At 37.8% G+C, this 25,224-nt stretch overlaps 1 pseudogene; it reads left to right on the forward strand.

Annotated features, from left to right (window-relative positions):
- The first annotated feature begins 613 nt into the window (after positions 1-613).
- The window catches only part of LOC118837120, a 33,461-nt pseudogene continuing 8,850 nt past the window's right edge, over positions 614-25,224 (forward strand).

Here is a 25,224-nt window from a genome sequence, read left to right on the forward strand (position 1 = left end):
GGCATTTGCTCTCAGACTACATCAACACTACTTCCCCTGAGAGGAAGAGGAGAACCAACAATAATACATTCCCTGCATGCCCACCCCGTAAGCCTATATTAATGACAGCTAGGTGGCTCAGCAGATAGAATGCCGGGCCTGAAGTCTTCAGGAAGACTCATCTTTCTGAGTGCAAATCTGGCCTCAGAGACTTCCTAGCTGTGTGACCTTAGGCAAGTCACCTAACTCTGTTTACCTCAGTTTCCTCATCTATAAAATGACCTGGAGAAAGAAATTTCAAACAACTCCAGTGTCTTTAGGCCAAGAAAACCTCAAATGAGGTCACAAAAAGTTGGACACAACTGAAATGACTGAACAACAGCAACAGCAAATGTACAACAGTGAATTCATGAATAAATGAATAAAGTATTTATTAAGCTTTAGTATAAGCAAAGCACTGTGCTAAGTGCTGGGCATACAAATATAAACAGGTCCCTGTTCAAGAAGCTCACAATCAAATGGGAGAGACAACACATAAAGAAAATTTCAGCTCCAAGTCAAATGGAAAAGTCTCACAGTCCTTAATGTGCAGCCACAAAATAGATATTAATTTCTCTTCTTTAATATCATTTCAATGACAAAAAAATCAGCTTCTGATATCAAACCATTTGACAATACTAAGGACTTCAGGGGTAAGAACTTTCTTTTCTAGGTCTTCAGTAGTTGTGACTGTCACAACTGCAGAAACAGTTGCCAGGCAGCATCTTCACAAATTGGTTCCCAGGATGATGATTGAGGGGCACAGAACTGGTCTAGAGGCATGGCCAATCCCAAGGCTGTTGGGTTTGGGGGTCCTAGGTTTTCTCCATCAGGGTCTGAAGAGAGAGTGTTGGTGGTGGTTTGGCTTGCCTGGCACATACTGCCTCCTGTTTCTCCCTCAGGGTGCTTTGTGTAACATGAACAGTCATCAACTTGTATTTAAAGTAGAAGTGAAGGCAAGACTCCCTTTCTGTAGAGAAAACAACTTCTTTAATAGTTCATCTTGCTCCTGGCCTGGCCTGGCCTGGCCTGCTTACCTTCAGGGAAAAGAGAGAAACATGATTTCATTCTATCAGTTTCCTCTTTAGTCCTCTCATATGAGGTACCTAACACCTTGAGAGGAAACTGCCCTCATGCCAGACCCCTAGGGTTGTTAATAAACTATCTGAGCTCATTCCTCAACAATCAATAAACTCCTGTCCGGTTATACTTTCCCCCTCTCAGTGATATTGTACCCATGGTTGTTATTATTCCAACCCATTCTCCACCCTCCACTGTCCACTAGCTTCTTGACATTCCCTTCAAACCACCCTCACCAATGTTTGACTCTAAAGCTACCCACCCCTTCTGCTGGGATGGCTGCTCCATAGGTAAGGTACTAGTTTTCATCTTAAGCCTTTTCCTTTTTCACATCTTCTCTCACCCGGAGAAAATAATCTCCTCCCTGGTGTCACAGCCTCCCTGGTCACCCTTTCTGGCACTGATTACAATTTTGCTCATTCTCCCTGAAATGGAGATACTCCTTGCTCCCCATTGCCATTTCTAGGGTCTCTCTACCACATCATTCTCCTCCTTTGAAGTTCACCCAGTCTACAACTATCACTCAATCAATATCCTGGTAGCTTCTGTCTAACAGCCTCCAGGACACTCCCCTCAATGAGTTCAGGGCCTGGATAAAAATCTTTGTCTTCTCACCACCTCTTGGTTTCATACTAGGGGATAGCAATATGCATATTGATACTCTTTCAAACACGCTAATCTCCCAGATCCTCAACCTACCCATTTCCCATGATTGACTCCTCTACCTCACCTCAGCTACAAACAGAGATGGACATACTTACCCATAAATGTACCACTTCCATGTTCATGAACTGTCATATTACCTTATCTGATCACAATCTGTTCTCCTTCCACCTCTCCTTCTGCCTTGCAATCCCAAACCTTATTATTCATCCTTGCTATAACCTCCAATCCTTTGACCCTTCAGTTGTTTCCCTGGCCATCACCCCTGCACCGGCTCCCTTCCCCATCTTGATGTCTTAGTGAACCAGTGCAACTCTACACTGTTCTCTTGAGTCCCTTCACACCGTATCCTATCACCAGTTTTGCCTTGCCAAACATCAGCTTTAGATTACTCCCACCATACACTGCCTTTACTCCTACTTACATGCAATTGAATAAAATCGTGAACCATAGTGTCCACTCCATATCTATGTTAAATAAGATCAACTGGACTCTCACTATAGCAAGGCAATCCATTTATATCTCACTAATAAAATCAGTATTCCACATGCTACAATGACTTTTCCGAACCTTCTCATTCCTCTTTAAACCTCCCATAGATTTTTCTCCCCCTAAACTCTCAGCTGAGCACCTAGCTTCACATTTTACTGAAAAAAAATGAAGCCAGTCATGAAGAGCTTTCTCTTTTTCTCCTCCCTTCATCTCACATCATGGAGGTGCCTTTTCCAACTATATCCTCCTTCACCCTTGTCTAATTTGAAGAGATGGCACTTCTCCTTACCAAAGCAATCTTCTTTACACGCACCGGTGATCCAATTCTTTCCCATCTTCTCCAACATATTGCCTCCTCTATCATTCACATGTTCTAACTTACTTTCAATCTTTCCCTGTCTACTACCTACAAACATGCCCACATCTTCTAATTCCTCAAAAAAACCCTCACTTATCAGTCTTTCCCATTCTGCTATCAACTCCTATTATTTTTCTTTTTTTTTTTGACTAAACTCATCTATCAATGCCTCCAATTCCTTTCCTTTCACTCTCCTTTTTTACTCTACAGTAGTTCAGCTTCTGGCCTCATTTTTCAACTGAAACTGCTTTCTCCAAAGTTACCAGTAATCACTTTCTTGCCAAATCTAATGGTCTTTTCTCATTCCTCTAACTTCTTGACATTTCTGCAGTCATTGGTACAGTTTATCATCCTCTCCATGATACTTTTTTATAGCTTTTTGTGATTCTGCTCTATCCTGATTCTCCTGCTACTTGTCTGACTGGTCGTTCTCAGTCTCCTTAGATGTATCTTCATCTAGATCACTCCCACTCACAGTGGTATCACCCAAGGCTGTGCCCTGGGCCCTCTTCTCTCTCTCTAACTTTTCATTTGATGATTTAACCAATTCCTGCAGATTCAATTATCATCTCCATGCAGATGATTCTCAGATCTATTTGTCCAACCCTAACCTCTCTCCTGTTCTCAAGTCTCTCAACTCCAACTGCCTATTGGACATTCGAAACTGGATTCCCCGAGGCATCACAAATTTAAAGTGTCTAAAACTGAACTCATTCTCTTTTTACCTTAAGTAGTCCCCTTTTCCAAACTTCCCTATTACTATTGAGGATATAACAATTATCCTCAACTCCTTACTCTCTCATGACCCCATATCCAATCATTTGTAAAGTACTGTCATTTCTCCCTTTGGAACAACTCTCATATAGTCTCCTTTATCTCCTCTGACACTACAACAACCCTGGTGTATTGTAATAATCACCTTAGGCCTGGATTATTACAATAGACTGCTAATTGGTTTACTTACCACAAATCTTTTCCCATTCTTGTCTTTCTTCCATTTACTCATCAAATTCATCTTCTTAAAGTGCACATTTGAAGATGTCACTCCCTGCCCCATTCAATTAACTCCAGTGATTTCCTGTCACCCCACGATAAAATATAAGATCTTCTGTTTGCTTCTGAAAGCCCTTCACAACCTGACTCTCTCCAACTTTTCCAGTCATCTTATAGCTTACTCACCCACAAGTACTCTGCGATCCAGTGACACTGGCCACTTTACTGTTCCTAAAATAAGATACTCTATCTCCAGATTCTGAGCATTTTCAATGGCTGTCTCTTAAGCCTAGAATTCTGGCTTCCTTCATTTCCTTCAAGTCACAGATAATATCCTACATTCTATAGGAAGCCTTTCCCAATCTCCCTTAATGCAAGTAAATGTCTTCAATCTATTGATTATCTTCAATATGTCCTATATGTAGCTTGTTTGTACATAGCGGTTTTCATGCTGTCTCCCTATCAGTCTATGAATTGCTTGAGGGCAGGAACTGGTTTTTTTATGTGTATCCCCGGGGGTTATTATAATGTCTGGCATTTGGTAGGTGCTTAATAATTGCTTGTTGACCTAGTGACTTAATTGATTAAAATACTTCAATTCAATGAGATTTTTTTTAATTTTTGGTTAATAAAATTTTACTTTAAAGATTTTTTTCAATATTTTTAATTTTATGACTTCTTCCCCCCCCTTTTAGTGCTTGACATCACACTAACAAAGAAACTTCTCTTCAACAACAGTTTCATTTCAATGTTTTCATACTAACCTACTTTGGGTACTACTTTATGTGGAAAGCAAAACCACCAGTGAAGCTTCCAGAGCCCTTAACAATACCAATGGAACCTTATCGAAGTTTTTACAGAAAAATGATCAAGTAACTGGAGAGATAACCAGCACTATGGAGAGTTGTCATTGTGACCTAACATGGCCAAGACCCAGTTGTAAAGAGCCAGAAATTATACTCAGTCCTTCAGCCACCTTAGTCAGTCAAAGAAGAACAAAGAGCAACATAATCAAGACATGAAATGAGGATGTTTCCATGAGATTCTCTTGCCTCATATCTGAATACCAGGTCAGAAAGTATAATGTGGACCCAATGGTATGGGAAGGCATTACAGACAGCATAGAAAATGAAAGCATTTTGACTGAGTTTTATAAGCTTCAAGAGACAGTGGTCAGAGTGGGGAGACTGGAGGGTGTGCAAAAACCTGAACCACAAATAAGGACTGATAGAAAGGGCTGCCCAAAAAATAGAAAGGGAAAAACAAAGCATGAAAGAGAACTTAAATGTGTATCCTGGAAGGTTTTCCATTTTACACAACAGGTTAGAAGAGACTCTCCAGAAGGCATACCCAGAGCTGGAAGTCACTTACAATGCCCTCACAGAGAGTATTTGCCTGAGTGGATTGGCTGCAGACGTGTACAAAGCAAAGAGTGAAATTCTGGAGAAGCTGCAGAGCATGGTACAGAACTCTTTCCATGTTCCCCCTCAGATTGTTCAGTTTCTACAGCAGGTAAACTGTGAGACATTCTCTGAATCTGTCTTTGGAGCTGAGAATATTCCTGCTGTTTATGAGGTGGAGGGTGATGTAGTTGTGCTGGTTGGCTCCTCTCCCCAAATTCTTTCAGAAGCTAAAAACCATATGAAGAAAGCCTTGGACTTTAGTGCATCAACATGGTAGATGGTGGAACTCATAATGATTGTCAGTGGAAAACATTCACTGGCAATTTAAATAAGAAATACAACTGCTCCTCAAAGACAGAATAATAGAACAGCAAAATTCAGACACTGGAGTTAAGATAGTGATTGCTGGTTGTATTAGTCCAGTATGTGAAAGCTACCAGCTGTTTTGTGAATTCCTAGAAAAACCTCCAAAGTACAAAAATTTGTTACTATGATTTCTTTAGCAATCATCCAGTACATGAAGATAGAAAATAATCTGGCATGGGCTGAGGATGAAAAATGTGAAGGTCAGTTTTGAAATTCAGGCTAACCAAACAGGCATTTTATTGAGTGGTCCCAAAGAAGTGATGAGAGCAGTGGCCATGGTTGAACAAACACTGGATTTGATATTTGTAAAAAAATGTTAGCATTGATCAGCCAGGAGCCAAAATCTTCTTCAAAGACAGAAAAGATTATTATACTTTGGAAGCAAAACAGAAGTATAATTATTTAAATTGGCTACAAGAAGATGGAGAGGAGAGCACTGGGGACAGTATTGATAGATGGAAGGTTCATTGCAAGATAACCTTAGAATCTGACATCTTATTAACTGTTCAGAAAGGTGACTTGACCCAGTTCTCAGCAGATATGGTGGTGAATGCAGCACTAAAGCCGTATGGAGGCCTGGCAGCTGCACTCTCTGAAGCAGCAGGCCCAGTTACAGAGTCACTGGAATAGATAATACTTCAACTGGGTAAGATCTCTCCTCGCTGTGCTATGTCTCAGATGTCAGACAGCTCCCATATCAGCAGTGATTCATTCCGTCAGCCCTCAGTGGAAGTAAGAACATGCTCACAGATGTCCGCAGTTATTAAAAACTGCTATCACAGAGTGTCTTCATCTGACTGGATTTTATGGGCACATTTCAATAGCTATCCAAGCTCTTAGCTCTGGGATCTCTGGCTTTCCCTTAAAAGAGTGTGCAGAAAACACCATCCTGTCCAGTCAAAGAAAACTTCCAGGACTCACAAAATAAATATAGCTTGAAAAAGATTCATCTTGTAGTTTCATCTGAAGAAACAGTTCAAGCTGTTTCCAAAGCCATGAAAAAGATCTTTAAAGATCTTTTCCCTGATAACAATTCAATGCCTTATACACAATTAGAAGGCCAGGAAACCAACCTGAGAAAAAAAAAAAAGCTGAATATGGAAATGTGCTGGCTTCCATCCAAACTAGAGAAGGTCTGAGTATCTTGTTGATGAAGGGAAATAGCTGGGATGCTGAGGTAGGTATCACCATTATCCAACATCCCTCGATTTTGAAATTGAAGTAGTTTGACTTCCCTGGAATCATACACACCTCCTGCTTTGGCCTTACCTTAATAAAGCTAATGAAAGCTTAGCCCGAGGTCAGAATTCTACAGTCCTGAGTCTGTGGAAGCTGAATATATCTATGCAGATGTCCCATGCTCATTATTTCCAGAATCACACAGGAGTTGTTAGTTCATCTGGGTGTTCTGCTGGGGTCACAGTGATTATCCCTCAGCATTCATTATAATACTTATTTCTAGCTGCTAGGTAGAAGTCTTCAGAACTAGAAGCAACACAGAACCTGCCCACCCCACAAGAAAAAATGAGGAACATACTGGTAGGAATAGGTCAGAAAGCCATGAACAAGTCTATTCCTACAAGGATAGAGGCAAGAAATTTAAGTCACTTAAACTTCTATTAATTTAATAATCCTTGCTTATAAAATAGGGATACTAGGACTTGAAGTACCTACGCCCAAGTAATTATTTTCAATAAAGTGTTTTGTAAACTATAGATTATATTTGTGCAATTATAATAAAATAAACAATTAATATGGCATATTAATAATTTGCTAAGTCATTTTGCTAATGGAGAATTAGTCAATTACATTTTAGAGGCATATAACCTACACTTGAATGGGACCACTGGATGTATAGTCAATAATATCAGGAGTATCTGACAAATAGTTTTCTTTTTTAATTTTATTTTTAATTTGTGGAATAAAACAAGCATTTTCTAACAGCATAATAAAAAAGAAGATTGTATATGAAACTGCAAATCTACTATGCACAATTTGCTATGCCTTTAAAATATACAACAAAATCATTATATAATTTTTTTTTCTTTTTCTCTTCCCTCTCCACTGCCCTACCCTAGAGATGGCAACCATTAGACACAAATACACACACACACGTATGTAAAATTATTCTATTCATACTTCTATTTATCAGTTATTTCTCTGATTGCAGATGGCATCTTTCTTCATGTGTCGTTTATAGTTAATTTGGGTATTTATAATAGATAAAAATAACTTATTGACTCAAAATTATTCTCAAAACAATATTGCTGTTACCATATGCAGTGCTCACTTGGTTCTGCTCATTTCACTCTTCATTATTCAGTGCAAGTCTTTCCATGATTTTCTAAAATTGTTGAGCTCATCACTTCTTACAGCACAGTTGTATTCCTTCACAATCATATACCACATCTTGTTCAGCCATTCCCTAATTGATGGGCATCCCTGCAATTTCCAATTCTTTGCCACCACAAAGAGAGATGCTATGAACATTTTAGAAGGTATAGGTTCTTTTCCTTTTTCCTTAATCATCTTTGGAAATAGACTAAGTAGTGATACTGCTGGGTCAAAGGGTATAGGTAATTTAGTAACTCTTTGGGCATAATTTCAGATTGCTCTCCAAAATAGTTGGATCATTTTACAATTCCACAAACAATGAATTAGTGTCCCAATTTTTCTACATCCTCTCCAACATTTGTCACTTTCCCTTTCTATCATTTTAGCCAATGTGGTGGGTGTGAAATGATATCCCGAGATTATTTTAATCTGCATTTCTCTAATCAATAATGATTTAGAACATTTTATATGACCATAAGTTATTTATATTTTCTGTAGTTTTCAAAACACATGGCATATGTTATTTCCTTTGGCCTTCACAGCAATCTTGTGAAGTATTGTACCAAACGGGCTCCACTCGCACTGAGGCCAATCAGTCTGTAACTTGGTGATTTAGTCAACTTGAAAATTCTATAAGTATCTTACATTTTAATCCTTTCCCAAGGATTTTGCATCAAGGTTTCACCAAAGTAAAGCTTAAATGTATTGACTCCTGCTTCACTTGAATAATCACTTTGTTGGGGATTGCCATTCATTGTTAGATTAGCTTAGCACTTACATAAAGCTTTTAGGTTTGCAAAGCATTTTACAAATGTGCCTCATTTTGTCCTCACAACAACCCTGAGAGAAGATGCTACTATTATCCCCATTTTATGGTTGAGGAAACTGAGGCAGACAGAACTTAAGAGACTTTTCCAAGGTCACAGCTAGTTAGTATATGAGGCTAGATTTGAACTCAGGTCTCTGACTCCAGGACCAATGCTCCATCCACTGTCACCTATCTATCATCACTTATCTCTCTCTAGACAGATAAATATGGATACATAGATATACATGCACACACACACATCTATGTGTGTATGTATATATATATAATATATGTGTGTGTATACATGCACACGTGTATATAATATACATTTGTACATATATTCTAATATTACATTCTACCTATCCTAAATGTGTTTATTCTACTACATTCTTTTACATACCTAGTTATTTACCTGTTTTTTCCTCCTTTGGAATGTAAACATCTTAAGGCAAGGGATGGTTTTTTCACCTTTCTTTCTATCCTTAGCGCTTAGCATAGTGCCTGACACATAGTAGGCATTTAATAAATGGTTATTGATAGATTACTTGATTAAGTAATTATGTACAACCTGAGCCCTCTTATTTTAAGGCAGGGGAAAGATAAGTATATTTCTTAAATATACTTCATATTTCACACTTTATAATTATTGTCCTGGTGCTATTAATGCAGAAGTAAGTGGCTTGGCACATAAAACTGTATAACATTACTGTACACTAAAGGAACCATCTTCTCCATATGTCCAGCAGTCTCTCTATCTCCCTCTACCTCCTCTTCCCTGGCTTTACTCTCCACTTTCATACTGTCTGCTTGTTTTTTCTCCTTTTCTGCTTGTTTTTCTTCCTTTTCCTCCTTTCCTCCTAATTCTCATCACTGCTCCTCATTCCTGCTTCTGAATCTTCCACTCTGACTACTCTTTTCTCCATTCTCTCTGCTTCTTATCTTTCCCTTCATTCTTCTCTCTTCTACAAGCAGGAACTTCTCAGATTTTGTAAGGAAAGGCTGCCCTTCCTTCCAGCTTGTTTTCTTTTTTGCTTTTACATTTCTGAAAAGACTGTAGTTGTATCAACTTTTATTTAAAAGCCGCAAAATACGTGTGGAGGACTTATGCAGTATTTGGAAGATAATTATGAAAGTACATTACTCAGAAAGCATAAATAGCATAATCCTCCAACGTGTATGGGTGCCCCAGCCAGAGACTGAGACAAGCAGAGACAATTTCTGGTGGTGATCTGGGTTTTGTCTTTGTTTTTTATATTTTGTTTTAGATTGTGTTGGGGGGGCATTTTAAAAATTTTTTCCCTTAGGGTCCCCAAATTTGAGCTCACTCATTAATGGGAGGCTAGCCTCCTTTCTTTAAAAGAAAAATTTATTAACTTCTTTTTTCCTCACTGTTGCTTCAAATGTTGCAATATCTTCTTATAGATTAGACAACAAATTTATTTCCAGAAGGCGTTCAATAAGAATTTGTCAAGTGAAACTCCTCCTGCTGACCACCCTATTAAAATCTTACCTTATAACAAAGAAGTACAGGTAAGTAAAGCTAACCAACACATTGACCTTGTATAGCAGTTTTATATTCTCCTACCTTGCTGCTGAATGGAGGGGAGTATATCTTACCATAAACCATCAGAATGGATCTAGAGATACCTCCCTGCCTCCCTTCACCCCAAACAACCTTGTAGTTCCAAGTCTTTAAGCCTGTGATTCTGTGATTTCCTCTCTTTTGACTAAATACAGGAAGCAATGTCCATATTTTCCTGGCTGTCACCTAATTGCCAAGCACCTCCTGTCTCTTCTGCCATAATCAGTGTGGCAGGAAGGGACAAAGGTAGATCAGCTGATTGATCTCCTTTCTTCCACAAGTAATACTGCAACATCACCACCATTACCCCAGTCACTCCTAAGAGACAGATATAGAACAAGAAGAACTGGAAGCAAATAAACCCCTAGTATGGGTGTAGGTGTTGAAATCTCTTCCTGGTTCCTGCTTGTAAGTCTCTCTAGTCTCTTTCTTTCCTCTTTTTCATTTATACCTGTTACTTAGTAAAGGAGACAAGTTACTTCCACCACCACTTCCTTCCAACATTGTTTGGATGCTTCTATATCTTCCTATTGACTGATAGTTTTAGCACTTGATATTTTCTTAAAGATGACTACCATCCTCTCCTTAGCATTCATCAGCGGTTGGAACAGGGAATTGGGGTTTCCTTAAATCCTTTTTGCTGAATTAATCCTATCTCAAGTGTTCATATGTAGTAGCAGAAGACCTTTGGAGACTCTAAAGGAAGTTCACTTTCTGTTGTATCCCAACGATACCGACAACATTAGGGTGAAGTCAATTTGTATTATTTTTTGTCATTATGGTTAACAAAGTGCCTTCCTCATATAGAAATTTAATAAATGTTGCTTTGATTTTTAAAAAATGTTCTCAATAGTCTCATAGATAGCAATATTTGCAGTTTCTTGCATTTCTCACATGTTTTAGTTCTTGTAAGGCTTTTTTTTTGGACTGCAGGTATAGTAACACTGACAAACTCAATAACAGGATTTTCTTTTATGAAAAGATCTGCTGTTTTGTAACAAAAGCAAGTTTTTTGAGAGAAAGACAGAAAAAATATATAGTACTGGTGGTCATCTAAAGTGTTCCTGCTGAAGATCAACTAAGTTTAAAATGGATCAGTTCCTAAGCAGTCAAGTGACCATTAGGTCTTGTATTCTTTTACCATGGTAAACCATAAAGCAACACAAAAAAAATTGAGTGGCTTTCAGAATTATGAGACTCTCTTCTTCCACAAAATGGTACTGGAGTGGCTGAATGGGAGTGGAGAGGGATAAGAATCATACCATTTCTAGGTTGACTACAAACATTAACCATATAACGTGAGGTAGATATTCTAAATAAGATAAATGCTCTAAATGAGAGTTACTCATAATCACAGATACTCTAAATGTCTCATGATCTGTGAATTGACATTCTATTTGAAGAACTGAAACACAGCAGTTTGTGTACAGTCAGACTAATGACTCTGAGAAAGATTTAAAATCAATATTAAGCCAGAAGGACCTAAGATAGGAAGACACTGAGCGATTCCAACAGCCTTTTCCTGACTTATTTGAATGAAATCAATGCCAAAAGGTGAGAAATGTACAAAAGATAAACATATTAATGATGGTTAATGTTATTTCCTTCAACAGTTTATCCAATGTAAAGCATTCAGCATAATGAGGAAGTCAGTAGGCCTAGAAATTGCCTTAGCTGGAAAACACATAAAGTCCTTGTCAAGAGGATAGAGAAAGCAGCTAAGGGAAATAATAACTTAAAATATAAACTCACTTGTAAAACACAAAGGTCAACTTATAATGCACTATAACTTTGTGTAACACTTCCTTCACCATCTCCAGGAGAGGTTCACTCTCAGCAGTCTCTACAATTGTAAGCCCTGGAGATCGGGAGCAGGATGGTGCCAGTTTCCCATACATGTACAGGGTTCCAAGGACTCCAGTGAGTTTATATTTTAAATCCTTATTTCCCTCAGTTGTGTGATCCTGGGCTAGTCACTTAACTTGTGTTCATCTCAACTTCCTCGAGTATAAAATAAGGATGCCAGAGAAGGAGATGGCAAACCATTCCAATATCTTTTCCAAGAAAACCCCGCTGGACCCATGAAGAGTTGGACATGACTAAAAAATGATTTAACAAAATGACTCCTTTAAATCTGAGAGAGGCCTTCTTTTATTAAGCATCTCTCAAAGCAAATGAGTGATGATGTCCATTAGCAATACAAAGACACCCAGTCCCAGCAAGGAGAGAACACTTCTAATCCTCCAGTATTTGTCCCTCACAGTGAAGGCGAAACCATTGTTTTCAGTCCCCTTAAAATTAAATTCTTCTTAGATGCTTTAAAGGCAAAGTTACTGAATTTTAAGTAAATCCCCCACTAGAACTTGGAGTAGGCTGAAATTACCAGGAACAATACAACCGATGGGCCTAAAAGACATTTTCTTTTACCATAATTATCTTCAAGGTATAGTTGTTAAGGACACAGATCATGTTCATACCAGTCTCTCCTTACTGAATGGCCACAGGCATTTTACTCTCCAACCTCCCAGAAGCAGGGAACACCTCACAGTAGGTAACCACCATCTCACTAGACATCACTAGAAGCATGAAGGCCAAGGTAAACTTGACATACTCTTCGTTGCCCATCCCTCACTTCAAAGAGATCATGACACGCCAATCTTGTATAACTACAGCATGTATTCTGGGCTGGGCATGGCTCAGATATTTTAGACTGGATAACAAAACAAAATGAGGCGCTCATAGATCATTTGACAGTTAACGAAAGTTGTACCAGGAAAAAGATATTCAATAAGGAAAGGCATGAGGTTACCTTTTGCTGACTGAGCTTGGTGAGTCGCCCATTATTTTCTGTTGGTCACTCTTCATAAAGGGTGCTACTTTGTTATTGTTTAGTCATTTCAGTCATGTCCCATTCTTTGTAACCCCATTTGGGGTTTTCTTGGCAAAGATACTGAAATGGTTTGCCATTTCCTTCTCCAGCTCATTTTATAGATGAGGAAAATGAGGCAAAAGAGTTAAGTGACTTGCCCCGGGTCACACAGCTAGTAAGTGTCTGAGGCTGGATTTGAACTCAGGTCTTCCTGACTCTAATGTACCACCTAGTTATTTACTAATGGCTGTTTTGTACTTTGGTGACTAGGAAGTGATGTCAACAGTCTGAGTTAAATAAATTTCAAGGATAGTCTCAATACCTTTTAGAACTGTTCCTCCTAAGGAAAAACTTGAATAAGGACAGGAATCAGGCTATTGTTCCTACCAAAAGCCAGTATCTGTCAGAGACAGGACTCGAACCCAGTTTTCTATCCACTATGCTGTGATGACTTCAACTGATTATGATGTTCAATTGGAGAGCCATCCTGAAAGTTTAATAGATCAAAGAGAGTAGAAGGGACTGCATTTTGGAAATTGTCTGGTGTTTTTAATGATCCCAAACTACTCTAAGTTATAGATAAATTACTGATCTGTATCCATGGAGGGAGTTTCCACATTTGAAAGAAATCATGAGGATAGTCCCAACATAAACACAAAAAAGGACGCCATTCTCCAATGAAAAAATCCATACTTCAAACAGAAATGTTTTCTTGGCTGTGTTCTAAAGTTGCAAATCCTGTATTGTTGTAGTCTCTGAGAAACTAACATTACAGGTAACCCAAAGAACAATAGAGAAACATATGGCCAACATGTCAGTGACAATGTATTTCCAAAGGTGACTGGAACTCCAAAACTGTCCAAGGGATGTCATTTAAAAAATCAAGTGTTGGAGAAGGAAAGAGATTGTTTATGTTTTGAGGACAAGGAATAATAGGTCTGAATATTCTACTGGCACCCTTGAAACACAAAAGGACCTTAAAAAACCCTCAAGCATGTTGGGTGGATCATTTCTGAAGGTTCTATGGAAGAACATCAACAAGAAATCACATGGAATAAGAGGATATGGATGGGTTTCAATCTGTACCGAGAGAGGGAATAACCCACATCAGTGATATCATAGATTCACTGAAATTTTGAAGTATGGACATATAAATCACGCCTGAAAATGCAAGCACAGAACACATGCGTAACACTGGATTTCCAACTGCCTCATCTTTTCTCAAGACTCTTTTCCCCTCAACCTATGACCATCCTAGCAGGGTGGGGTGCCCAAGAGGGGACTGTTAATACTATTACTCTCAAGGTTTTAGGTATAACCCTTGTAGGTACCTTTTCCTGCTAACGCTATAGCTCTTGAACCCTTATTCATGGGTTTTCTTTTAACAAACAGGTTAATATTACCCAAATAACATTAAACAAAATATTTATTGAAAATTCTAGGTAAAAATAAACGGGAATTGCATAACATTCCACCCATAAACCAAGGATGTATTCTTCTCCCAAACATATAGTAACCATGGGGAGAGTGGGCATTTAAAGAACTAATGCGGTAAGGCATACATATAGGCAACACATGGTCAGCACAACTCTAGAACTCTAGAGCCTTGACACCCTCAAAAACCATCCATATATGTTTACTTAATGGATATAACTTGAAAAAGTATCTTTGCTACAAACCTAGCCTACTTTTGGGGTACACAGAACTAACCCCTTTGGGGCACTTAGTCTCATCTGAACAGATTTTTTATTATTTAATCAATTTGTTCTCAATTACATGTAAAAAACAATTTTAACCTTTTTTTCTCAAATTTTGAGTGCCAGATTCAGTCCTTCCTTCCCTTTCCCCTCATTGAGAAGGCAAGCAACTTGACATAGGTTTAAGATGTGTAGTCATGCAAAACACATTTCTATGTAAATCATTCTGTGAAAGAAAACACAGACAAAAAAGCCAGAAAAAATAAAGAGAACAGAGAAAAAGTATCTTGATCTGCAAGAACTCTACCAGTTCTTTCTCTGGAGATGGAGAGCACCTTTCATCATAAGTCCTACAAAATTATCTTGGATCATTGTATTGCTGAGAATAGCTAAGTTATTCATAGTAGATCATCGTATGAAATTGCTGTTACTATGCACAATGTTCTCCTGGTTCTGCTCATTTCACTTTGCGTCAATCAGTTCATGCAGTTTTTCCATGTTTTTTTCTGAAAGCATCTTGATCATCATTTCTTAAAGCACAATAATATTCCATCATAATCATATACAACAACTTGTATGTCTAAGTGATGGACATCCCCTCAATTTTAAATTCTTTGCCACCACTAAAAGAGATGCTATAAATATTTTTGTATACATAGGTCCTTTTCCTTTTACATTTGGATAAATTGATCTGCTAGATGGCTTAATGGTTGATCTACTTCTAGCCTGGGCTGTTCCTCCACTCAGTTGGAGTTGTTCTTCAAGAGTACCTGTAGTAAACAACATTTTCAGCTTCACTCTTTAATTAATTTATTTTTAGTTTTCAACATTCACTTCCACAAGATTTTGAGTTCCAAATTTTCTCCCCATTTCTCTCCTCCTCCCACCCTAAGACAATATGCATTTTGACTATCTTTTCCCTCAATCTGCCCTCCCTTCTATCACACCCCCCCCTTTCTCTTATCCCCTTCCCTTCTATTTTCCTATAGGGCAAGATAGTTTTCTATATCTCATTGCCTGTATATCTTATTTCCCAGTTGCATATGAAAACAATTTTTAACATTCATTTTTAAAACTTTGAGTTCCACATTCTCTCCCTTCCTCCCTCCCCATGCACTCTCATTAAGAAGGCAAGCAATTCAATACAGGTTACACATGGGTAGTCATGCAAAACACTTCCACAACAGTCTTGTTGTGAAAGACTAACTATATTTTCCTCTATCCTATCCCACCCTCCATTTATTCTATTCTTTCCTTTGACCTTGTCCCTCCTTAAAAGTGTTTGCTTCTGATTACCACCTGCTCCCATTTGGCCTCCCTTCTACCATGCCCCCCTCTATTATGCCCTTCCTCCTTACTTTCCTGTAGGTAAGTAAGATTTTCGTACCCATTTGAGGGTGTATGTTATTCCCTCCTTAAACCAAATTAAATGAGAGTAAGGTTCATTCATTCCCCCTCACCTCTCCATCTTCCCCTCCATTGCAAAAGCTTGTTCTTGCCTTTTATGTGAGATAATTTATCCCATTCTACCTCTCCCTTTCTCCTTTTCCCAGTACATTCCTCTCTCATCCCTTAATTTTATTTTTTAGATATCATCCCTTCATAATCAACTCACCCTGTGCCCTCTGTATGTATACACACACACACGCATGCACACATATGTATGTATGTGTATATGCATGTGTATGTATATGTATGTGTATGCGTGTGTGTATATGTATAGAATATGTGTATGTATATATGTATGTATGTGTATATACATACATACATACATACATATATATATATATTCTTCAACTACCCTAATATTGGGAAAGGTCTCATGAGTAACAAATATCATCTTTCCAGGTAAGAATGTAAACAATTCAACTTAATAAGTCCCTTATGATTTCTCTTTCCTGTTTACCTTTTCATGCTTCTCTTTATTCTTGTATTTGAAAGTCAAATTTTCTATTCAGCTCTGGTCTTTTCATCAACAATTCTTGAAAGTCCTCTGTTTCATTGAATATCAATGTTTTCCCCTGAAGTATTATACTCAGTTTTGCTGGATAGGTGATTCTTTGAAGCCGACCAGCAGCTTCACACTCTCCGTGGAGGAATGAAATGACATGAGTCAGGTGGAGCCTGAATCAGAACTCAACTTTATTCAGGCAAGCAACAGACTTTTATACTGTTTCTGAGCCATTACTTCATGCATTGCTTTGTTACTATACTGGAACTGCTTTGATACTTTAATGGGACATCCTGCCACGTATCTTACATGTAGCTCTGATACATTGATGCTGGCTATATTGCAACATTCCCGATCATTCCCATGCAGATACCCATACTGAAACATTTCTGTTCTTTCCTATGCAGATCACAGCTGCAAGGGTGGTTCCTTGCCACATCCCCTTAACTTTATACGGTCTTGCCTTGCAAAAGACCTTGCCTCAAATGGCCTTGCCTTGCACAGGCCTAGGAGGCTTAGCAAGATATAACTGGATCTCCACATGCTGTTCTGCACGTTTTCAAGGATAGCTAGAACAGGCTCAGGCTTAAAGGAAAACCTGTCATTTACCTTTACTATCTCAGAGCTGTCCCCTACAATTCTTGTTTTTAATCCTAGCCCTTTGACCTCCACACTATCGTATTCCAAGCCTTCCTATCCCTTAAGGTAGAACCTGCTAAATCTTGTGTTATTCTGGTTGTGTTTCCACAATACTTGAACTGTTTCTTTCTGACAGCTAGCAATATTTTCTCCTTGACCTGGGAACTCTGGAATTTGGCTACAGCATTCCTAGGAGTTTTCCTTTCGGGATCTCTTTCAGGAGGTGATTGGTGGATTCTTTCAATATCTATTTTCCCCTCCAGTTCTAGAATATCAGGGCAATTTTCTTTAATAATTTTTTGAAAGATGATGTCTAGGCTGTTTTTTGATCACAGCTTTCAGGTAGTCCAGTAATTTTTAAATGATCTCTCTTGGATCTCTTTTCCTGGTCAGTTGTTTTTCCAATAAGGTATTTTACATTGTCTCCTATTTTTTCATTCTTTTGGCTTTGTTTTATAATTTCTTGATTTCTCATAAAGTCATTCGCTTCTATTTGCTCCATTCTAATTTTTAAGGAATTATTTTCTTCAGTGAGCTTTTGGACTGCCTTTTCCATTTGGCCAATTCTGCTTTTTAAGGCATTCTTCTCTTTTTGGACCTCTTTTGCCATTTGGATTAGTCTATTTTTAAGGTATTATTTTCTTCAGTATTTTTTTGGGTCTCCTTTAGCAAACTGTTGGCTTGTTTTTCACGATTTTCTTACATCATTCTAATTTCTCTTCCCAATTTTTCCTCCACCTCTCTTACTTGATTTTCAAAATCCTTTTTGAGCTCTTCCATGTCCTGTGACTAATTCATATTTTTTCTTGGAGTCTTTGGGTGTAGGAACTTTGACTTTGTGTTCTTCTGGTTGTGTTTTGATCTTCCTTGTTACCCAAGTAAGATTCTATAGTCTGATTTTTCCCATTGTTTGCTCATTTTCCCAGCCAATTACTTGACTTTTCAGCTCTTTTGTTAAGGTAGAATTCTGCTTCCAGTGTGGGGGGTGTACTGTCCCATGCTTCAGGGGTTTTGTGCAGCTGTTTTCAGAAATATTTCTAGGGACCTACAAATTTTCAGCTCTTCCAAGGTAGTATGATCAAAGAAGAAGTGTTTACTCCTCTCTTGGTCTGTGCTCTGGTCTGTGAGTGACCACAAGCACTATTTTCTGCCTTGGAACTGTGAGGATTCCCTCTCCACTGCTGCCACAAGCTCCACCAAGCCAGCAGTCCTCCTCACACCAGGACTGCCACCCAGCACTAAAACCCAGATTGAAGTATAGGCAAAGCAGGAGAATCCTACCTCAGAGTCCCCCCGCCATCTGTGGGCCAAGAGCTCTGGAAGCAGTCACTGCTGCTACTGCTATTGCTGCCACCCTGGGGCTAGGGCCTGGCCAGACCATGCTCCTCTCTCATCCAGGTCCAACAGACCTTTCTTACTGACCTTCTAAGTTGTCTTTGGCATTGTGGGTTGAGAAGTCTGGAAACCGCCACAGTTGCCAGTGATTCAGTGCCCTGCAGCCTGCTCTGGGTTGGCTGGGGCCCCATCTGTGCTGACCCATGCTCGACTGTGCTCTTCTCTCAGACTGGTACAACAGACCTTTCTGTCGACCTTCCAGGTTGTCTTGGGCTGGAAATTTGTTTCACTCTGTCATTTGGTGGGTTCTGCTGCTCTAGAATTTGTTTATAGTCATTTTTACAGGTGTTTTATGGGGCTTGGGGGAGAGCTCAAGCAAATCCCTGCTTTTACTCCACCATCTTGGCTCCACCCCTCAGCTTTATTCTTAATGATATCTTCAACTGAAAGTGTTTTGCTCTTTTAAAAGTGCAGCAATCCTTACCCTAAAATTGTCAAAAAGACTCCAGTTCTACTGCTTCCATGGGATTCTTGACATGGTTCTTCCCCACCTTGATGGATGGAGGTGGTGGTACAGAGAGATGTTTAGCCTTTCTTACCAACCTGGTCTTCCTAGCAATAGATAACAGTGCAGAGAACTATAGCATCTCTTCCAAACTATTTGGGACAGAGTGATCCAACAATCTTAGTTCAATAAAGCTTAAACTGCACTGGACACCCTATATTTTCATTTGATCCAAATTCCTAATTCATTGGAGGGTCCTCTTAGCCAGAGACTTAATTTTAGGTTATAACTAACAAAATTCTCTGTCACTACATCATAATTAGGCAATGAACATTTTTCTAGTAATCACAAAATAGTTCTGAGATTTAAAGTTCCCTAGTTTTTAACTCCCAAGTTCTCCCTGTCCTATGCAAATGTATAACTGTAACTCAGAACAGCCGACTTTGCTCCAGATGAGTGAATCATCTCTGCAGCTGTTTTATTAGTATTGTTCATATGTAAATTTCATATTTATTTTTATCTTTGACTCATTTCAATCATCAAAATTGTAAGAATCTAAAAGCGTCACCCTTTTCCATGTGTAACCTTTGTTTCAAATATTTATGTTACAGAATCTATAGAAAATGTTACTGTCTCTAAGATTATAAGAGCCAGAAAGAATTTAAATAGAATCTTTGGGAAAATTGTTTTGTCTTGGCAGTTGAAAATATCAATTGAGAAAATAGCTTAAAATAAAGTCTTTTTCTCCTTGGAGTCAGGAAGAAGGTATATGTTTTATCTATGCTCTACAAGGATATATGATTAATACATGAAGTACCAAAAGAATATGAAAGTGACAGCTGATTGTGTTATTTTATGAGGAAATTCTGAGAAAGAGAATTCTGTGAAGAGTTTGAGAGAAGCTAAAAGGCTATTCTCTGTGATTACAGAAGAGAAGACAATAAGATTAAGGACTAACCTTGAGGAGAAATATCAAGAAAATGCTTATGAGGCTTTAATCATCATCTGGAACCAGTTAAATCATTTGAGACTAAGTTAGTAGACTAGTGAAGAGGACTCAACTACTGATATATAGAGGTTGTGAGGTGGCTCAGGCCATATATATTACCTTTGTCATATAGTTATATATTTTTATGTTTATTATCAATTCAATTTGCTAATAAATTGCGTATGCAGTAACTTTTATATTCACTTAATTATAAGTAAATTACTATTGGGAAAGGAGGTTTCAATGGTTCAGTAAATTATTAACATATAAAAATGGATTTGAAGATCAAGATAATTAATTAGAAAGGTTAATATTTGATTATAAAAAAGAAGTTATCCAACATGCTAGATCACTATGGCTCTCAGGAAGATAACAATGTGATTTCATCAGTGTAGAGAACTCCCAGATGAGGAAATGCTTCCTTCCTATGCAGGTCTGCACCTTCTCATTTCAGAGAATTGCCCAGAGCACCCAGAGGTTAAGTAACTTACCTTAGAGTCACATAGTTGTATTAGAGCTGGGACTGGAACTCAGGTCGATAGCCAGCTCTCCATCTATTACGCTATGATATCTCTCAGGAGAATAAAATAAAATATATATCAATCTGAGGCTGGGTAACTTACAAGGGAGTATTATCAGACCCTATACTCTTTTTAACCTTTATATTTATACCTGTTAACTCATGATAGCAAGGTTATGACCAAGATATCTAGGGTCAGAAATGGGAATCCTCTTTACAGCATTCTAGCAAGTAGTCACTGAATCTGTTATTCTTTTAAACTTTATTTTATTTTTAATTTGTGGAATAAACTAAAAATATTTCTTTGAAATATACAACAAAATTATTATGTAAATTTCTTTTTTCCCCTTTTTTCTCCCCCCCCCCAGATGGCTACTATTAGATGAAAATATATGTATGTACATAAAATATATGTAAAATTATTCCATAAATACTTCTATTTATCAGTTCTTTCTCTGGATGAAGATAGTATCTTTTGCTATGATATGTTCTTAGATGTTGCTTAGATATGTTCTTTATAGTTAATTTGGGTATTTATGATAGACAAAATAACTTATTCACTCAAAGTTGTTCTTAAAATAATATTACTGTTACTCTTGGTTCTGCTCATTTTGCCCTTCATTATTTCATGCAAGTCCTTCCCTTTTTTCTGTTCTTAAAGACTCTGCATTACAAAGAGTTCTGAACTTGAAGTCCCTGGGCCTCTGTTCTAATTCTTACTCTTCTGTTTGACTTTGGACAAGTCATAGCCCTCTAGGCTTTGATATCCCCACCTCTAAAATGAGGATGATCTCTAAGGTCTCTTCTAACTCTAGAACTGATTTTATGTGCCTAAGAGATTGGATTCGTGACTTCTGAGGCAGTTCCTTCCATTTTGAGATAACTAATAGTCAGGGAGTATTCTTTACCTTAAGCCAAAAGTTCCTTCTCTATACCTTTTATCCATGGTTCTCCTTATGCCTCTAGGGTAAACCTTCCATATGACAGCTCTTCAAACATACTTTAAAGGTAACAGTTGCATCTCATATAAGTTTTCTTTATCCACCTTTTGTTCAACTAGTCTTCATATGGCATGTCTTCAAGTGTCCTTATTTCATTTACCCTTCTACTTGATATAGTCCAGCTGATCTATGTCTTTGCTAAAATGTAGCCAGTCAATCAACATATAAGCACCTATTACGTTCCAGGTACTGTGCTAAGTGATGGAGATACAAAAGAGGCAAAAGATAGTTAGTCCTTGCCCTCAAGGAGCTTAGAGTCTAATGGGGGAGACCATAAGCAAATAAATATGTACAAAAACTATGTACAAGATAAATAGGAAATAACCGAGAGGGAAGGCACTAGAATTAAGAGTAGTTAGCCCTCAGAAATGAACATAATATTCCAGGTGTGATCCGCTAAAGGAACAATACAGTGGACATACTGCTTCCCTGATTGTAGACATTATAACTCTCTTTATTGCCCAAGTCTGTATTAACTTTTTTGTTGTTGTGATATCTGTGACGTATATTGAGCTTGACATACATTAAAACCAATGAATCTTTTCCAAACGTCTAGCTCTACCACTCTCGGGTTATGTTGCTGAAATTTGTTTTTTGAATTTAAGAGTAAGACTTTACAATTATTCCTGCAAAATTTTGCTGTTTTAAATTCAACCCAAAAATTTTCCACATTTTTAAATGTTGTTACATTTTGGCATTCCAATCACTAGGGGGAGTGTGAGCAAAATCAGGCCTCTCCAGCGGTCAACAGCTTCAGCCCCTTATATCATTATGATAACCTTACATGCATAACTGAAGCTCACTTGCTAGGTGGCATAGGAGGGAAGTACTTGCCCCTTAGATCCCATGTTTTTCTTTCAATCTGCAAAGCAGAAATGGGCAAGGTGACTAAGATCCTACAATACAACTTTCTTACCTTCTGGGTAACTATCCTGTAGGAGTAACTCTATTCTCCTAGAAAGCTCATATGTACCTCTCATGTGGGGGAAAACATCAACATTCTACTTTTTATGGGTTACTGGTTCTGCCTCCTACATAGCTTTGCTGAGCAAAATAAATCTTCCAGCTTTGAAATGGAACTTCCCCATCCATTCATTTGTTGTTCTCTGAGTGTGACCGGCAATCACAGTAGACAACTCAGTTTGTTGTATAGCCCACAAGTAATTTTTTTAAAAAAAATAAATAACAACCAGCCTAAATGACATGAACATAAAATTATATAGGTAAATCAACAGTCTTGCATCTTGCCACTGTAGCAAGAAAGAAACAATGGGAAATCAGAAAGTTAAAAGTTTTGATTAATAAACAGAGAAATTAATATTTTCCTTAAATGAAGAAAGGGAGGAAGAAAAAGAGTCACCATTTCATCCTACCAGCTCAAGTTTGGTCATCAATGCAGATTCAGTACAAATCATAGTAATGCTCGGAATATCTTCTTTATATCTTGTCTCCCACCATCCTTCTGCTCATGTTGGCACAATTTCCATCAGCTCTAATGGCTTCTATTCTTTGGCCACCTAGAATGGCTTCTCCTCACTATACACTATATACACTACAGCTTCCAGATAGCCTCTTCTCATAAACCCAAATTCAAAGTCAGGGGCAAGACCATCAAAACTTGAGGAATGCTGAGTAAACTATCTAGCCAGCAGTAAGCTCCCTTTCCCCAAGGCTTCTAAGTGTTCACTGTGGGTTGAGTCAAAAGATAGGTTCATTTTGATACAATGGACACTTCTTAACAAACATCCAAATAAGCCCCCACTCCAAAGTATACTTGGGTATTTTGCAGGATTTTTATGATTTTTTTTCATATTAGCCATTTCAGGATAAATGATGCCCACCCCTGGAATCTAACATATTCTTTTAAAAAGGAAAACCAAGGGGCATCTAAGTGGCTGAGTGGATAGAGCACCAGCCCTGGAGTCTGGAGGATGTGAGTTCAAATCCAGGTTCAGATACTTTCTAGCTGTGTGACCCTGGGCAATTCACTTAACCCTGATCACGTCACCAAATTTTTTTTTAAAAATGAAAAACAATTAATATATAGATATAATTTTTTCTTACAAAGATGAGCATCCAAATGTGTTCTGAATTATAGGACAGCAAAAAGTTACACCACTCTCTTTAATTAGGTTCTTTGTAATGTTAGATTTGGAATTATAGTTTTGAACAAGAAGATTTTTAAAAACCTTTTATTATTTAGTACTATTAGCACTAAACATTTAAAATCATTTTAAAAGTTCATAGGCTAATGGATTAAGAACTAAAAAGATAATCTAGTCCACCTCTCAGTTTGCTAACAAGGAAACTAACATCCAGAGGTGTTCAGTAGCTTGCCCAAGATCACGTAGGCAGGAGCCACAAAGTTGACTTCAAATGCAGCACCCTTTGGGTTCAAAGTCCACTTCATTTATTTAACATACTAATGTCCTTTAACACTTTCTTGTACATTCTTCATTACCCATGATCCAGAAATGGAATTCTCAATGGGGATAACCAGCAGCTATAGAAATAAGTCCTAGTTTATTCATCAGTATATTTCCCTAATGAATTTGATTCATGTTTCTGTCAAAATTGCACTCAGTAGCCGTGTTCCTATTTCTAGGCATTTTCAAAACAATTCACCAGATAGATTAATGGAAATTCTACTAGTGACAGAGTTGCTGTAACTAATGATATTCAAGGTCTAGTGAAGTTATTTACTAACTATTTAGCAGTAGTTGAAATCCAGAAGAAAACCATCATGATTTGTTTGCAGAATAACTCAGTAAGAGAAAAGATCTCAAAGCACTATCATACTATGAACCATTACAAGAAGCTAATTATTTTCATGTAGTATGTGTCATTCAGGACCAATCAAATGACTTATCCACTTTTGCCTGAGGCTGTTTTATTGATCCATGAGAGTTGAAACCTTCTTTCATGTTACTTCCACATGAACTTAGACACAACCAATCAAATGCTTCCATCTTAACAAATTTGGTTATGCTACTATGAATACTATATATGGCACATGTCCTAATGCTTTTGCACCCAAAGGATGACCTCTTGAACCTGATGGAAAAGTAATCCAAGAGATTACTTAACTAAAGGAGTAAGAAAGAGACAGAGCAAAGCCTAATTACAATAGACCCAGTATCTGTCTTGGTCTCTCATTTCGTTTTTTGTCTCTTTAGGTCTCCCTAGGACTATTTCTAGCCTTGATTTGGAAGAAACGAAGATTGATTCCATTACCTTCAAGTTTGCCTCTGGAGATATCACCAAGGAAAATTCAGAAGTGATTATAAACTCAACAAATTCCACATTTGTCCTCAAAAAGGGTATTTTGTTTGAAGAAGTTTAATTAATATAATGATTAATGAAGTAATAACATAGGAAGATGTCATGAATCTATCTCACAATTATGCGTGCTCCATACCCTAGAGCATCCCATTCCCTGTGGAACCTCTCTTTCAAAACTGGGTAAGAGGAATTCAGAATGGCTGATTTAGATAATTGTTAGAAAACAAATCTAATCAACTCTCATTACTATTATATTTTATAAATATATCTTTGATGTTATCAATAAGCCCTAGCATCTAGATTTCTCAAATCCACCTATCTTTCCCCAGCCTCTCTGCTG

This window comes from Trichosurus vulpecula, chromosome 2 (genome assembly GCF_011100635.1).
Source record: "Trichosurus vulpecula isolate mTriVul1 chromosome 2, mTriVul1.pri, whole genome shotgun sequence".
NCBI lineage: Eukaryota > Metazoa > Chordata > Mammalia > Diprotodontia > Phalangeridae > Trichosurus > Trichosurus vulpecula.